The following is a 14,997-nucleotide window of genomic DNA, read 5'->3' on the forward strand; positions in this document are numbered from 1 at the left end:
ACAGTATTGTGTTTTTTGTCAATTAAAAATATACTGCAACTTTTAAACGGCGCAGCTAGACGAAAAAAAAAAATTACTACAAACAACTAAAAATTATTCTTTACTTAAGACATATTAGTATTTTTATATTATTTTGTTTAAAAATTTGATGAAAATAATTTTTTTAAATATTGTATTTTTTTGCATGAAATAATTATTATAACAAACAAATACGAACAATATTATCATATTTTGTATTAAAAACTGAGCTAATTATAGCTAAACATAGCAGATGTCAAGTTTACATAGGTTAAAAAATCAATAGTTTAAAATTAGATGCAAAATATACATGGAGAGCATGTTGCGAATATGCGAATATTGTAAATTTTAATATAGAATTTCGTTTCGAAATACACATGGAAAATATTGGAATGTATATAAAAATTGGTCTATTATTTCATGAAAACTCATTAAGAATAATCTATTTTCAATAATCTTACAATGTGATAATTTAAGCAAATAATTATGATCATTAAATGACATTAAATGACATATAGAGAGAGAATTATTGAAAATAAAGCTAGAATTTTCAATATAATTTATGAGTTTTTATTAATTATCAGCTTTACATATATCCATACACACATGAATGTTATTGATTTGTTAGTTTTTTATTTCTTTTGTGGTCTCAGATAAAGTCAGATCTGTCAGTAGTTCATTTAATATTTGTCCGACGTAGAACGACGTAGAAACAGTATTTCCAAATTACTTTTCGTCCACCCTCATGTTATATCGCTTGCTACAGTGGAGACTTTATATACACACACGTTTGCATTATGTATTATGATTTTTATCTTTCATATCGTAGAAATTGATATATAATGTACACATTCGTCTTCAATATTTCCTAGTCTTAGGGTAAAAAAGCACAAATAATCTCGAACATTTTCAAGCTACAAGATACTTTGATCTTTGAATACATGATAATTAAAGATGATTAAAGATGAATAAAATTATAGAGAGATTTCTTTTTGATATTTAAATGAATGATGAAAGATTTAGGAAGATTAATATAAACATAAATATTATCTAATAAATTTGAATCTTAATTTGAAATTATTATAAATATATATTTCTTCGTAATCTTAAAACAAATCGTTATATCATGTCATTTTGATATGTATTCCGATGTCGATAATTTATTTGATATATTCTGGCGTGCGAAAATGCCTTGGATCGATTTCGATGAATGACAAATGTGACGTGACATCGTATATTTTCAAGCTTGAATGCACTATCAAGTTGATTATTTTATCCAACTCGTGTTTTAATTTGCACAATTAATTTTTTTTATCGGATTATTCTTTCTTTCATTTAACAATTTAGTTGTGATTCTTTTAAGATACGATAACATATTAATCTTAAAAAAAGCTTTGTCAAACCCGAGATTTAAGCGAAAGGATATTATTTCGAGGTGATATTTTTAGTCACACATTTTGCCGCGATGATCCCGGAGCGACAGCAGCGGCTGCTTAATTAATCGCATGAGTTCTTACTGAATTATTAGCGAAGCGCCACACTCGCTCTCTCGCTCCGTTTATCACTTAATGCATCGCTTTATCGTCGTTCACGGTTGCTAAATTTGCCTTTTAAATCGCATTCGCACCAGTAGTAGAAAACTGCGCACACGATTTGCCCCCATTTCTCTCTCTAAAAAATTTACTTTGCAGTTTCGACGCGTAATTTACGTGGCAGACAACCGATGTGCACTTGGCTCTTTTTACTTTTAATAAATTTCTGATACAAAAAATAATAGTATTTGTAATTGGATATGATAATAATTTTGTTTATTTGTGTAGAAGCCATAACAATATCTAAAAGTTAAATAAATGATTCTGTATCAGAATATAGGTATCAGCAACTCTTTTATGTTAAAATCAAATAATAGTTATTTTAAAAAAATAATTATTATTCAATTATTAAAAATAACTTTTAGCTGGTGCAATTACAAAAGACAAAGTCAGTACAAACAACTAAAAATAAAACACTTTCATTTTTTGTATTAAAAACTTTAATTTATTAAGAATATCATATTTTTGTAAATGAAAAAGATTGGAAGGAATCGTTAAACAGATATTTGCAATATTTTAAGAATTGCATTTTTTAAAAAAGAGAACAGCTATGTGTTTTTTGTATCATGATTAACATTGTATATTCTTTTAGTTTACATACAAAAATATTAGGGCATATATATATCATATTTGCTCTCATTAAGGAGGGAATGAATATTTTACGATATATGTATAATATTTTATTTTATATTGCAAAAACCATTTTTCAGTTCAAAAATTTTTACTCAAAAAGAAACAACTCGTATATCAGATGCCGGAGATATTTTGTGTAAAAAGTTATTTATGAGTCTAACTGTGAAAGCTAATACAAATTTTTTTACGTCACTTAAAAGTTATCTATATTAGATATTGCCGATCAATCTCGATTTGAAGCCATGAAACTTTAACAACAGACTCAAGTCTCGATGGCAACCAATCATCGTTCCCTCTTTAGTCCGTGTCGTTTTCGTTGAGAAGCTCGAGAATCGCCAACCTTTGGTCCGTTATTGTCCCAAAAAAAGAGGAGAAAAAAATCCAGAGCCTTTCCGTCCATCTCCGAGCACACCGCTCGAAATCGACGTCTCCCTTTTTGACATTCAAGGGAAAGACTACAAGTGATGATCTTCTTTCAAAATCATTAGATAATGCTAGGTCAGCCGCGAGAGGACTTTCTCGGTGACACTCTTACAATGCGTTTTATAGATCCATTAAATCCTTGTTGAAACATTAGAGGAAACGTCAGTTTAGTTTCGAGCGTCTTTCTTGTTTGCAACGGAATTATTAAGGACCCGCCTCTGACAGGTGCGTCTCGGTGACCTTGAACTTTCGGCCTTGTTTGTCGCAACTTTAGGCTTTATACACATACTTGCTTCTCTTGTAAATATTTCGTTAGGTTATACCTTGTCATTCTTTAGACTGCGGGAAGCGCTCGAGGGGGAACTTCTTCAAACCCGCAAAGAGCATCAAGATATTGTGGTGCAAGAAAAGCCACATTTACGTGAAAAAGGGAAGAGAAATATAACATGGTGGGCACTCTCTTGTGTTTTGAACGGCACTTTTGCAAATAATGACGTTGTCTCGTGGCGTTTATGAAAAAACACAAAGATGGTTATGCAGTTTATTCGAATTTTCATCCAGGCATAAAATCACCTTATTTTCTGCTGTTTTGTATTTTATTTGCTTAATAAACTTATGCTCATGACTATATGATATATTTTTGTTATTTGTTAACTTGTTCGAAACGCAAGTTTATTTGGGTTTACTAAATTCAGGATCGTTACTTTTATAATTAAAGGACATATATGTTAAATCTGCATATTTGTGTTAATGGAATGTTACTTAATATTATTAAAAAAAACTGGAATTTTTTCATAATCTATCTACGATTTAGTAATTTATATTCATCTATATATATTTGATACTATCATTTTCTGCATTGAAAATTTAGTTTATTAAAAGTAGCGTATCATTTACGTAATCTATCTATTTTTCTGTATTTTTTTCTTTAAAAAGAGATAACCATTTATTCCAGTTTTTGTTAACATCAACCCTTATATAATCATTATTACTGAAAGGAAACTCTATTTTAAGATAAAAAGACTTTTGATTAACTAAGTTGAAATAAACAAAAATGAGGCGGCGTATTAATAAAAAAAATGCATAAATGTATAAATATACGTTAAAAGCTACACAAATTTCTATTTCTTCCCGACAGTTGCATAGCTTGTTAAAGTAGACTCTCCAAATAAGAATGCTCCTAGTTTTTACGTCCGACGACATTCTTTGACCATTTATCATATTTACGGGGTATGCTCCTTTTAGTAAACAACACAGAGTTGTACCGCAGAGAAGTCATGTTTGTGTCGCGCACATATGTTACCGCTTGAAACTAGTTTATTGAAAGACGAAATTTCGGGCATTTCACCGAAATAAGTTTGCGTAATGTTTTAAGGTATCACTCGTGTATCCGTCACACGTGTTGAAATTACACTTGTAACTTTGTGACATGAGATCGATGTCACAGCTGTCTCGTCCCCTAACAATTATGGTTATCTCATGTATAAAGCGAGGGTTCAAATCGGTATAACAGATGTGAGTTTCGATATATGTATAATAGAGACACGCGAAAATTATCTCTGTTTAATCGTGACAGTAACAAATAATCTCAATCTCTCGTCTATAACTGTAGAAAATTTATTTTAATAATTTTTTGGTCATTTTTTTTTAAACAGTTTCAAGTATCTTTTCAACAAGCATAAATCCTCAAGAAAGTAGAATGCATATATGTTGCTCCATTATACACGTACGAACGTAGGTATGATTTGTCATAAAAAAAAAAAATAAAACACATTTTTTTGGATAAATCTTTTAAAAAGATGCAACGAATGATCGCGTTATTTTTTTTTCAACTGCATTACCTTTTTAGAACAATCACTAACAAGTCCATTAGTGCTAAAACCACTGTTTTCTGTGCAACGCGTGATGTAAAAATTGCAACATGCTTGCCTGTGGAGATTTAATAAAATCTCGAAAATATCCCGGAAATACGTGACATTTCGAGGAATAAATGGTGGCATGGTACCGCGTTTCACAGCTTAGAAAACTCTACACGTAACATCCTTGAAAAATGTTCAAAGCGCAGAAAAAACAAGCTTTGCCGGATAAAATTTTACTTCACAAATGACGAGTGTTACATAATATCTATTAAAAAAAGTGTTCGCAATCTTTTTCCTAGAGAATGGCTCTCTACAAATATTCCTCAAATATTTGCAGCCAAGAGCGATGGATTAATAGAACATCAAATGAGAGAATCGTTATTAAAATCCGTCTATTAAACCGTAGTCATTTAATTGAACAACGATTGCTTAACGACCTTCCGTTGCTGTTTTATAAAAGGCATTTTCACTCTACAAAAAAATCCACGTCAGACAAATGTGAAGGAATGTAATAAAATCGGATCGTTTTACCGAATGATCGATTAAAATGGTAATCGCGGCGATACAAAATTGACGTAGAGCAGAGAACACGTACGGATCTATGCGCGAAATTAAATTGCATTGCGATTAGGACCGATTAAACGTTAATTGCGGAATTTACGCCAATTTACCCGCGTGTCCTATCGCTGCGGTGACATACGTGTAACCAGATCATTGTATACATTGCATCCCAAATCACAACGTTTCCATTTGTTAGTTGATAAAATTGTAGAGTACATTCTAGTTTGTTTTTGCAAACGTTCCCACTGTGCATTACACCGCTTCCTAAACACGCATAAGGCGTCACTGATTATTAAAAAAGAAGGAAAAAATAAAAGAGAATTTATTATTTTATCACAGGAGTAATTTACTATATACTAACACTAAGTAAAAAATATCTTCATCCATATATATACATATGCATAAACTACATGTGTGTAATAATTACATAAAATATTAGAATTATAGAGAAATTTTAATTTATAGATATGATAATGATAAAGAAAACTTTTTTGTTTTTTGAACAATTTAGTCGTGTAAGACTATTGTAATCAAACAAAATAACACGTGATTATTAAAGTTGTTATTATTAAATAATCGAATAATTTGAGCAAATGTAATTTCAAACAAAATTTTCATATTTCTCGATAATTTAATATTTACTCCGTTCGACACATATACATGTTTCTGAATACCATTATCTAAATTAAAACATTCATTTCGATCCAATTTGCCAAAGAATTATATCACCAAATTAATTTCAGTATAATTTCATTTACCATTTATAACAAACGCGATAGATTTGCATATATTTATAAAATGTGATTGATAGCTTTAGATAACTCAAGATTCTCGCAACGTGTGTTTCCAATTTTTATTCGAAAAACTCGCAATAATACACGTATAGTAGCGGTGATATTACGCGGGTCATGTGGAGACTATAAATCTTCGATATCGAGTTCAGAATTGCTCTCACAAATCGTACGGTAGAGGAATCGTTCATCACACAAATATACACACCCTTTCCCTCCCTCCCTCCCCCTCCCCCTCCCCCCTCTCTCTCTCTCTCTCTCTCTCTGTCTCTATTTCTCTCTGTCTCTATTTCTGTGTTTCTAAACGAGAATATTTCCGCGTGGTAGTACGGTTCGATAAATGGCACTTCTCGCACCATTTGATGGCGCGAAGCTGTATCGTGACCGCGGAATTAACCACCCTGGAACTTTCTCGTCTCTCCGGCGTGCTAATCTGCCCCGCTAAGCACGTTATCATAATTGAGCAGATTCCATACTTCACGTCGCCGTTAATTCAATCGCCAAGAGAACTAAAGACATTTACGGGTGCGAGTCTATAGGGAAAACGAGTTGCTGCTGGCGCTGGATCCTGACGCAAGACTCTTTGAATCGTTCACGATGGTATTTCATAGAAGTGTCATGAGACGTGGGCTATTGAATTGGCAAATTCGTGAAATGAATTATAACGTAAATTACCGTGAGAATAATCTCATATGAAAGCATTGCACATTAACTTAGTATATTTCGCGACAATGATCGAGGGATGATTATTTTCAACCCATCAGTCCGTCGCTTTTCCGCGACTCGGATTTTAATTGGCTGGTAGTAATTCGCAATCTTATTTTTTTGTCATACAATTATACTTAATATATTTTAAGACAGATAATTTGAAGGTAGAACATTGATTAAACTCGGTTGAAATAAGCCAGCAACAAGTGAACATTTAGTAATCGACAAAGCCGCAATCAAATATATATTGATCATCAGTCATTATTATAATAAATGCAACTACGCAACTGTGAACGACTACAAATTTGGATCGTGCGATATGAGATAATTTATATCAATTTAATACAAACTGAATTAAATTATTTGTCTATATGTAATAACGAAACTATCGGTCGAATATCGCCGATATTTGATAAACACTTCATTTGCATTGTTTCATTAACTCGTTGAAAGACAATCTCTCGATTAATGCAACTCAATTTAACATTCAAACAAAAGGGCCAGTCAATTTTCATTTGGGCCGTCGCGAGAATTACGATTTGACAAAGTTAGCACGTTTGTAAACTGGCAGATTCGCTGCTCGGCGTCCACCGTCGATTCAATTACCGCTTAATTAGTGGTACCGTTTATAGACACGGCCGACAGAGAAAATGATTTACCGGTGGCATCATGACAGGCAGGATAGCCCGCGTTGCATTTAAGTATTTGTGATACTATTACGGAACTGCCATTAAGGGTTTATTGAGTTTCCCTCCCTGCCAGGTGGCATTCGATAAACGCAACGGAGCCGCAACGACCGCATGGCTTTCTCCTTCTCTCTCTCTCTCTCTCTCTCTCTCTCTCTGTCTCTCTTTGTCTTTCTGCCCCTCTTTCTCTAACGCGGAAAAGCAACTAAATTGCGTGCCGATAGAAAGGCACTCTCTAATAGGTCTACCTCGAGCAGGCAACGACACGTCTCACAATAAAACCACCCACATACACCGACTTTATTAGACCGCCGTTGTTGTGATATATTACCCGCCGCAGCATGTTAGCAGTAACTTTTCGTGACATTTACGTTACTGTTACCTTTTAACATAGTTAACCTTCAGTTATTGTAGTTACATCGAGATAATGCTATTGTGTTATGAAATTTAACTTTCTTAATAAGACCTCGTAATTTATGTATATTTATTTAAAAAAAGTAATTTATTAATGTCATTCTTGGTTATTTTAGTTTTAAAACTAAAATAATAAATTTCATTAATTAACAGTGCGTGATCATTATTGAAAAAATCAGAAAAAAGATCTGTAGACGAAAAATGTAATTACTGTGAATTTTGTTTCATATATAGATAATGTAATGTTTTTTCACTTATCTTTGTAAAATTAAATAATAATCGTGCGCCATTAGTTAATAAAAGTATCTATTTTTGAAAATTATACAATAAAGTGAAATTCTTTTTTTAGCATTTTTCGCGATATAGTATATTTTTATGACAAAAATTTTATTGGTTTATGGTCATTATTTTACAGTTATTGCCGAAGGAAAATAGCTTCAGTTATAATTGCCCTCTCGCAGGCGTCTCTGTCATCATTGATCCTCGCCCTCGTGGCGTGACTATTTGTCACGTGCAAACATATCGGTGTCTCGTTGGCATATGTACGTGTGTGCATAGATGAGTCGGACGTGTTACAGGAAGCTAACGAAGCTCCTATTTTGCGGTTCGTAAGGTATTTACGAGGGGAATAATTAGATTCACCTTCATCGACAAATTACATCCGCATTGCGCGTCAGGGGATAAACATGTAGTGGCGAAATAGATAATTGGCATAAACTCATCTTTAATATATATGTTGTAATTATGTGTCCAAAAATTTTCATTCTCCTTAATTTTAAATCAGTTTTTTCTTTAATTTAAAGTTCAATCATCAAGTATCTAATAGCGCGAAACAATAATTTACTTATAATATCTCTTAATAACAGTGTATTTATTTTATGCAATTGTGTTTATTATATATATATATATATATATATAACGTTCTTAATAAATATTTGAGTCAATTTTATCATTTTCTAAAGAAATTTTTACTGAAATAAAAGTTTTAATGCAATATGCATAATAAATGTGAATTAATAAGGTTTAATCATACATAAAACTCACTCGAAGCGTAAATATCTTGCGCGCGATATAGTGTCATTTTTCTTTTTTCTTTAAATTTTTTCCGCGCACATACGCCGGGGGCGATGGAAATGCGATTTACATAAACCGTTGATATTAATACGAGTTACGGGACATACACTAATATACGTGGAGGATTCTATTTTTTTTTTTTCTATGTTATGAATATGCATTTGCTTGTATCAGAATAAATAAGTTTTAATGACACAGAATGCGCTCTAGAGAGCGAGCCGCCCGCATTCGTTGTCCTGAGACGATTACGGAGATGTAACTTTTCTACGTCCACACTCTATGTTACACATTTTCATTTCACAGAAATGCACGCAAATACTTTCCTGTGCTACTGTAATCACCGCTCCGCGTCTCCGGACATTGTGTAAATACCCTTCGCATTTGCGGGGAGACGGTGGTGTGCTTACCAGGTCATATTTCCTCAAAGCTCGTTCACATTGCACAAAATGAGGCTTTCCCTGCGCTTTTCTCTTTCCATCTCGTCGTCATTCCCCCTACTAAACCAACTTCCGCTCGTACCTAATTGACTTCCGACACGTGCAACTTGACGAATAGCCAGTCGGACCTACGTGAGGTCATCCTCTAACCGCGTTTTGCCTGTCTGGTACACCTCTAGCTTAGCTAGCTTCCTCTATGCTAGTTTCTACATGTTTCGTTTAGATTAACGAGGAGGACGCAGTCATGGTCGACATGTTTATGAAATCAACCAGACGTGATGAGTAATTCGCCATTATGCGGAAGAATGTCTGACTATTAAGCGCAGAAAGAGTAAATGTAATTCAAACGGTTTCAAGTAATTACGTTTTTAAATATTACTATCATTTAATCTAACGAATTTAAGAAATCATTTTTATTTTAGATATAAGGTATAAAAGTTATATATGTATCAAATAAAAATTTACTTTTTATGCAAAAGTAATATAAAAAATAATTCTGTAATAAATCATAGTGTAAAAGTATTTTGCATTTATATAAAACTATTAATGACAAATACATACATACATACACACATATATATATATATATTTTAGGAATTTATATAAAATAAGATTTCGAATATCTTAAACATTTTATATTATATAAAAATGATAATTGTGTTATTATTGAGAAAGAAAGTGAGTGCAATTATTTTACAAATGAAAAATTAATTAATAAAATATTAAATTGCTCACCTTATGATTGTTAATGCTATATTATATACATATATATTCGAATTATATCTCTTATTATTATTCTTGATCTATTTTTATGTTCTTTATCTCTCTGCAATTTTGATTCCTTTTTGTATACGAATTACTTTCTTTTTTGCAGATGTAATACTTGTTGTTAGCAGGATTTTCATAATATATAACAATAAAAATGCTTAGCAAATCTACTACGTACTTACTTATGTGTAATAGTATGAAAGAAACTTTACTCTTAAATTATAGTTTCAATTGACGTAAATTGCATTACTCGAAACAAAACGGAATTTCTTTAAGAAATACTAATGGTGCGCGAGACCATTACAGAAAATTATCGTGAAGGAAACGACGAACGGGGGTGCAAATACGTCGGTAAGCACGAAGCTCCTGAGAGATTCCGTCGCCACGTCGTTGATTTGTGTCTGATTTGCAAGCTGAACGATGGTTCAGAAGATCGATATTCAAAGCGTATATTCCGGCACGTTGAGATCTGTCAACGCGGTTTCTATGATCAAATGTCAACAATAACGTAGAAAGGTAGACGCTCGGGGATATAATGCGCTATTTTCATTCTATTCGTAGACTAAACAAAGAATATTGCGCAAATAGATTTACGCATTTTATTAAAACCTATTATCAAGAATTCAATTATTTATTAAATTATTTGAGAAAAAGAAAACACAGTAATATGTAAGTATTCAAAATTTTAACAATTAAATATCCAGAAAGTTTCTAAGACGTGTTCTAATGTTTAAATGTGTTTTAAATATCTTTTAAATTTGTACGTTGTTTATGTGAGAAGTAAAAATTAAAAAGAGAGTAGGTACCAGTAACATTAGTTAATTTTATTAAATAAAATATTTTATGAAATATATACGTATATATGTATATATGTGAATAAATATATTAAAGTATATATGTATATTTATATATTGGAGCTTTATGTTGAAAATATCTGCGTAAATAAGTGGATGTTATTGCTTCGTGCTGTTGCTTTTGAAATCCTTTTGCGCGTATCTTTTGACAGAAACATTCCCTTTGCTTTTATTCATATTATTTATTGATATATCTGATGTGACATTTTTATATCAAAGAGAAAGTATATACTTGAATTCCATGTAAGATTGCGCTCTATAAGAAGGGCTTGCTAAGACACGTGGAATGTAATGGCTATCGTTTCATTCATTCGGAAATAAAGAAGAATATCTGTGTATTACACGGAATTTATTGGCATAAATAGATGTATTTTCGCCACACATCGACACTTTCGCACACGTGCGATCATACGTGAAGAGATCGGCTATTCGAAGCACGCACAATTGATGGGTTTCATGGGTCGACGACATATTCTCACACACACACACACACAACGTATAATCACTTGCTTACACATGTATCTTCCCTTCGCTTAGAATGGTTCACGATTGATCCTGAAGCAAACTTCCTAATTGCAATTTGTAGGTATATCGACAAGTTTGGAAACAAACTTTAATTGTTTAAGCGTTTACGTAACGATAAACTTACAAAACAAACGTGCTGTCACCCTCTTGTTTCTTTCTTGAAACGTCTCTTTGAAATTCCTTCTTTCAAAGATAAAAAATAGTTTAGCATTTACCGGTTTACGAATCGCATAAACTAAGTCACTCCGCGAAGATAAAAGCATGAACAAATAATTTTATATGTAATAATATTATATATAATAATATAATAATTTATATATAATAATTTTATATGTCACAATTTAAAAAATCATGAACTGCATATTATACATTACTTCGTCATTGTTGAAACTTTCTTGACTTGCTCTCTTTCTCTTGTTTATCTTTTGCTGTTTACTCACACTCACTCGCGAAAACATGATTAATTACGCACACATATTATTGATTGCTAGAATATGATTGCACTATACTTTACATAGCTCTTGCGTCGAGTCGTCTTCGTTTGTGTCTCGTCTAGAAATTTGTTATCATTTGCAGGAGGGAATTAAAACGAAAATATAACAGTGCAAAGCACTTAATAATGTCAATTTATTATAAAAATTTAAGAAAGTATACAGGGTGTCCCGGAACACCCTTAACAACGCTCGAGAGCAGGTAGGGCACAGAAACTGAGCAAAAAAGTCTTATATCATTTTGCGATTTTCGTAATAATTATTAAAATATTAATTAAAAACGCTCAACGTGTAAGCGCGCACCGTATATAGCGCTCAGCATACCCTGAGCGTTTTTAATTAATAGTTCAATAATTATTGCGCTAATTGCAAAATGATACAGGATTTTTATGTTCAGTTTGACCTGCTCTATCTGTCGTAGAGAGTTGAGGCGATTATTACCGAACATCTTGTAGATATGTATAATATTGTTCGCTAAGCGTTTTTAATTAATATTTTAATAATTATCGCGAAAATCGCAAAATGGTATAAGACTTTTTTGCTCAGTTTACTGTGCCCCACCTGCTCACGAGCGTTGTTAAGGGTGTTCCGGGACACCCGGTATATAAAGTTTCTTTTATATAAAATTATCCTGCCTCATATTATATATGACTATTATATTTCATCAGATATTAATTTAAATTTAAATCGCTAAACATGGTTATATATGACATTACGGAGCTCTTGCTAGTGTTTGGAAGTAAATCCTGCATAAAAAAGATAAATCAAAATTGCGGAGTAAGATAAAACTTCTTTCTTCCATTCGAGAGAAAAATGGCTTTAATAATTTCGCGGAATTTCATTGTAACGTCCTCTATTTTACATTCTTTGCGAAATACGGACATGCTGGGCATGAACATATTGTATTTTGCAGAAAAAAATGTAGACAAGATGGATCAATTACCGCGATATTGCACGCGCATTTTCTTGCAGATTACAATAATTGTTGGGCTTTTTATCACGAATAAAAACGATTTCGCGGCTGATATTGAGTCGGGCGAAGACTTGTTGATTTCTCTAATTTTTATGCCATTTGATTGTAGCATTTGTAATGGCGATATGCTCTTCTACGCAATATAATTTAATGAACTATGTGAAAATGTCATTTTTATCCGTGGCGTCATCAGTCTCTATTGCAAGAGATGTTGATGAAGGTGATTCAGTACCAGGTCCACGTGTAACAGTCGATATAGGCTTTGGAAATATAGGGTTTGGAAATAGGAAAGAGAGAAAACAGGAGATCCCCTCGATAAAATCTCCCCTTTGACCTCACACCAAGTTTGATGGCATCTGTCAATGTTTCATGCTCAGCGAAACTTTGTTCTTCAGCTCAGAGGGAATCATCTCACAGTTAATTCCTGTATCATCATTTATCTCCTTTCGAGAACTGGATATAAGAAAATGATAAGAAAGATGTTGGCAATTAATTACTAAATTTAATTTCTCGTAGAGGATTAATGACCAATAGAATTGATAGATAGAATTTAGGATACCTTGAAATGCGACACCTTGTATACTCGTAAGCTCGGATGTGATTGACAAACTGCATTCTCATATTACTGCTATCTAACTAGGACACTTGCACTATTTATCGGATGACCAATCGAACGTGATCAGAGTGTCAGGCCGACTAGTAACGTTCGTAACTCCTTCAGACTGACTAGTGGTACGCTCGCATTACTATTGAATTGAATTATTATCAGTTACTTAATATACTTTGAGTTGCGAAAGTATTCGAGATATGTTAGCTGTTTAAATCAATAATTATATTATTATTCTATTGAAACTGATGAATTTTTTTTAATGATATTTTTTAATTCTTTCTTAAAAAAAATTCTTTAATTAATTAATTTTCTAATTCTTTTATTAAAGTATATTGTTCAAGTTATAAATTCCTACAATGCTTAATAGAGATTTGTTTTCATACCCATTAAATCAGCATAATAATTTCAAGAGTTCTGTTATGTTTTCTACAGTTTTTATGAAAGCATTATTACGTTGATTATTGTTAATTAATTGATTTTTTAACTCGTAAAAAATATTATAATCGATTATATTTCTTTGATTATATATCTCTAGATTTCTATTAATCTCTATTTCGCGAACAATAACACGCGTAAAAAACATCAAAGTAGATAATCGATCTAATCTTGTGTACGAAAAAGTAGACAGGCAGACAGAGCTAAAGCTCGTTGCGTAGAAACTCTCAACGAGAACTATTCGAAACGCTACGAAATTTATTAACATATAATGAAAAGAGCCGATATCGGATATTGAAGTACCCCTCCCAATCCCCACGTGGCCCGTAATTGAAATATTTGCCGATATTTGAGTCAGGGGCGAGCGTATGTATAACGGCGAGTTTAGAAGTTCTGTGGTCATCAGCCGACCATTATTTCCTAGTTATTTTCCCACCTCACCGCCCGTGGTTTAAATTTTGTCGTACCCGCCAACCATCTCTCTTTGTGACTGTACGTCATCGCGATTCGGTGAATATTCCAAATTAGACAGATCCAGCTTATTACGTGCTATCATTTTCTCAATGATAAATTGGCGACGAATCCTCTCTGCAGCGACATATTTTTAATTAAGCACTGCGAATATGGAGCATAAGATATAGACGCACTCGAATTTAATTTAATTAATCGCGATGCAGCTTCGCATAAAATAACATATTTTCGAACGTTCATAATGTCGAATCATGATTTGAATAATACATGAACATAAAGTAATATTCGTTCGTTCGCTTGTTATCCACTTAGAATGAAAATCGTTTCATGTAATTTTCTTATAGGAAATATGTAAATATGAATATAATAAAAAATAAAAGATATACATATGTGGTATAATTAAATGCCAATTTGACTTGACTTTTTATGGTACCAGGTAACGGAGATAAATTGCTATAATAAGAATTGATACACCCAAATAGCTCCAATTTTAGTAAAAAGAACTAATTTGGGATTTTATGACAATATATAACATATTTATATTTAATGCATTTCAGGTACGAGATTATTTTTATTTTATTAAAAATGGCCAGATATACTAATTAAAATAATAAAAATGTGGTACAAAAGTATATAATACTTTTCTTATTCCGAATTATACTTTAAGAAATTAT

General features: G+C 32.3%; 1 protein-coding gene across 9 annotated transcripts in view; it reads right to left on the reverse strand.

Moving 5' to 3' along the window:
* Rsh (Rap GTPase activating protein radish) overlaps positions 1 to 14,997 on the reverse strand; it is a 136,726-nt gene that overhangs the window by 64,392 nt on the left and 57,337 nt on the right. The window lies entirely within an intron of this gene.

Source organism: Anoplolepis gracilipes, chromosome 8, assembly GCF_047496725.1.
Source record: "Anoplolepis gracilipes chromosome 8, ASM4749672v1, whole genome shotgun sequence".
Taxonomy (NCBI): Eukaryota; Metazoa; Arthropoda; class Insecta; order Hymenoptera; family Formicidae; genus Anoplolepis; species Anoplolepis gracilipes.